Source organism: Hipposideros armiger, unplaced genomic scaffold (assembly GCF_001890085.2).
Source record: "Hipposideros armiger isolate ML-2016 unplaced genomic scaffold, ASM189008v1 scaffold_65, whole genome shotgun sequence".
Classification (NCBI taxonomy): Eukaryota; Metazoa; Chordata; class Mammalia; order Chiroptera; family Hipposideridae; genus Hipposideros; species Hipposideros armiger.
Window position 1 is genome coordinate 1,911,392 of NW_017731415.1, and position 4,060 is coordinate 1,915,451.

Below are 4,060 nucleotides of genomic sequence, written 5' to 3' on the forward strand. Positions count from 1 at the left end.
TTTGTTTCCACATTTTAGAGTTAATCAATTATTCTTTCCTATAGCAAATATAACTGTAGGCTTGAAAACCACATGTGCCTTTGGTGCTACATACATTAAAAGTCTTTGCTTTTTGTTCATTGGTGAGTTTTCCTTCTTCCCTTTTCCTTTTTGTTTAAAACAGTCAATGACCATTTCAGAGTCTGTAAAGCATCTGGAAACTGTTGTGTATTTGGTGGGTGATATTTCATGTATGCAATGCTGTTGACTTGCAAATATGATCTCATGCACTTGTGTCTACATTTGTCCAAGAGTGTTACAATCAAGTCTTACACTTGCCAAGCGCACTGTTGTTGCAAAGGGCTTTCTCATATATTACCTATTGGTTCTCATTGGATTCTCAGTAACCCAATGAGCTGAGCGCAATATACGTTATTTTAGAATTACTCTTGATTTTACCAGTAAGAATCCAAAATTTAGGAAGGTGAAGTGCCTCACTCAAGAGTATAGAGTGAGTGGCAGAGCCAAGATGAAAATCCACATCTTTTGGGTTTGATGTGTGCCATGATGTTTTCAGGTCTTTAGTCATCCCTGGGGAAGAATTACTCCTGGAAAAGGAAATTAAGCATGGCTTAAATCACTGGGATAGCTTTAGCGCGCGCGCGCGCGCGCGCGTGCGTGCGTGCGTGTGTGTGTGTGTGTGTGTGTGTGTGTGTGTGTGTATGAGAGAGAGAGAGAGAAAGAGAATATAGAACTCTAACCTGGAATACTTTCTATTTGCCCTACAAACAACAGAATCAAATTAATTAGTTAAATAAATACGATATTTATTTAGTGATGGGAACTGTTGTAGATGCTGGGAACATAGTAGTGAACAAAAGAATCATGTCTTTGCCTCATGGAGCTCACAGTCTAGATGTAATCGATAAAGCATAAATTAACGAGACAATATATAGTCTATCAGTTATTGATTAGTGTTAAGGAAAAAATCAATCAGGGTGAGGGGGTAGGAAAGTGAGGGAGGGGTTGCTATTTTATTTAGGGTGGGCAAAGAAGATCTTAATAATAAGGTAGCATCTGAGAAGAGAATTCAAGGAAGAGAGGAAGTGTGTCATGTGGATGCTAGCAGAGACAAGCATGTGCAAAGGCCCTGAGGCAGGGACATGTTTGGCATGCCTGAGAAACTACTGCCTGGCTGGAGAAGAGTGAGTAGACTGGGATGGAGAGAGAGTTGTTGGTAGGAAATAAGGTAAAAAGGGTCTGGTGAGGAGAGGTGGTGGGCAGTTAGGGAAGATCCTGCGGGACCTTATACGTTAAGGACTTTGGCTCTAATTCTGAGAGAGACAGGGCTCCTTTGTTGGCTTTGAGCAGAGGAAATCACCATCTAACATACGTTGGTAAAGGATTTATGATGGACTGCTTTGCCCTCTGTTAAGATATTCCTGGATAGAAATATTTCCATGTCCAGTAAGCGACTCCGTCCTGCTTTGACAGACAACCATAGAGTCTTTTCAAGCATGATCAAGTGCTGTGGTGAAGTTGAATTTTATTAATTAATTAATTAATTAATTCCAATCAATGACTGAACTCCACCAAAGTGTCAGGAACTACCCTGGGCCTGCTGGGGCAGTTCAGAAGTGAATAAGGCGGACAGGGATCCTGCTCTCAGCAAGCTCCCCTTACAAGGAAGAAATACAGACGGTAAAAGGGCTACCAAATTACAGGGGATTTCAGCTACTGTGAAAGGCAGGGAAGAAAATAAAACAGAGGGAGTTACCATGACGGTGTCATTGTAGGGGCTACTTTAGATTCCAGTTGGATTTTGAAATGTACACATGTAGCACAAATTACAGTTTATAAATTCAAAGAGGCTGGCAAGAAAAGGATTACTATTTTGACTTTTTACATGAGAAACTGAGGTTCGGTGAGATCCAGCCCCATGTCCAAGGCACTAGTCAATGACACCTCTGGGCTCTGAATCCAAGGTTTCTCTCATTTTCAGTAGCAAAGTTTTTCTCACAATATGCACCACTGTGGAATGTGAGAGTCAGGCATGGGACGAGGCTATCAGCCATGCTTAGGCAAGGCAAGGAAGAGAATGCTAGAAAACAAGGACAGTAGCTGGCTTCAGGTCACCCAGGACAACTGGTAGGACACAGAGGGGCTGTAATCCCTACAACCCCAGCTTCCTTAGGGCCAAGATCATCTGTGTCCTAATCTTAACAGGCCCCAGGGTGTCATATGGTTTCAATCACTGCATTAATCTGCATTGTTGTCATCATATTTGGAAGATGACTGGATCTTCATTTCAGTCCCAGGCCTCTCCAAACTGTGTGGGGGTTCGTGTCAGATCTGGAAAAGCTACCTCATCGTTGGCAGGTCAGAAGTAGGGAGAGGCTTCAGGAATGTACAGTAATATCCCACGCACGCCCCTTCCTCACTTTATTAAAACAAATATGAAACAACAAACGTCTAAAATTTTCCACTCAATCATTTCACCCTGCCTTGTTAGAACCCTGCCCTTCTGTCCACACCCACTGGGTGTTTTTTTTTTTTTTTTTTTTTGCAGCCTGAAGGAAACTGGGAAGTGTCTGTCCCTCGCTCTCAGTCCCTCCCATAATAAACAATCACTAAACAGCTTGCTGCCCTAGGCAACTGTTTGTCCAGCTTGGCGGGGCCCTGGGACTTCATTTAAGCAAAGGGGTGGGGAGGTGTTCTCTGTAAAGCAGATTTCAGGCCGGAGGCCAGGGGAGCTCAGCTTGGACCAGAAACACTGTTTGGGAGCCTCGCACATCTCCGTGGTCCTGGAGCACCTTTCGAGGGACAGTTGCAGGTCTACATCTGAATCGCCCAGTGAAGTTCCCTAGGGGTGGCAGGAGTTTGGGGCTGGGGTGTGGAAGGACAGTTGAAGACAGGACCAACCATCTTGCACTCATTTTAAATAAGGTCATTTCCTGCTTCAAGTTTCCCTTCTACGGCTGGGGCAGTTGGCAGTTCTGCTAGTCATCCATCCCTAAGAGACGTCTTGAAAACCACCACCACCACCACCACAAAAAGAGTAACGTCACTTTAGGGACCGGGACAACTTAACCAGTTTCTCCTCAGCCTTTAGAAAATCTTATTTCCCCCCCCCTCTGTGATTTGTTCTTTTGGAAGCTTTCTACAGAATAGAGGGGGCTTCAGGAAGCCAGGAAAGATAATGAGGGTTTAGGATACATATCTTCTCTCAGCACAGACATGAAGAATTGTAACAATGGGAATCAACCCTCTTGATTGTAACATTTCCTCTTTATTCTTGGGGTTTGGGGTGTCTCCTTGGGGGAAGAAAAAAAACAAAGGGTGGGTTATGTAGGGAATAAGGGACCTGGTTCAATGCTCGGTAGGAAATAAAAATAGTGTGCCTCCAGGGTCGAAGTGGGGCGGGGAGAAGAGGCATATTTCTGGGTGGCGGTTGCTTTCTCTGAGGTCTTTTTTTCTTTTCCTCCCCCACCCCTCGGGCTCGTCCCACTGCTCCATGTTCAAGCATCCTCTCCAGGAACCCGCACACTCCCAGCCGCCGGCTCGGGGAGGCGCTCTCGGCAGGGAGCCGAGGGGACGGGATTCTCCAGGGCGCCCGGGGCAGCCGGAGCCGGGGAACGCCGGCCGGTCCCGGGTTCCCCTGCAGCCGCGGGAGCCTCCTGCGGGCGGCGCTGGTTCCCGGCGCGGCCCAGGCCGGGGACCAGGCCCCGGCGACCCCAGGGGCCGAGGCGCTTGCACGGGGCCCCCCGCGACCGGCCCGGCCTCCCGCCCGCCGCGGGGAAGACACCCAGCGTCCCCGCGCCCCCCGCGCCGCGCCGGCGCCTCGGCCGCCGGCCGGGGGTTATGAATGGGCGCAGCGGAAGCACCGCCCACCCCGGACGTGACGCTCGGCCAATGGCAGCGCGGGCTGCGTGGATGGATGAGGTCAGCGCTGTCGTGTCGGGAATGGAATGTGTAAGTGTAACATTCAGAACCGGGTAACATTCGGCGACCGAACGCGGCGGTCGGCAGCGATCGCGCGCGGGCCTGCGAAGCGCCGCTCGGGGCCGGCACTGCCCGCGGG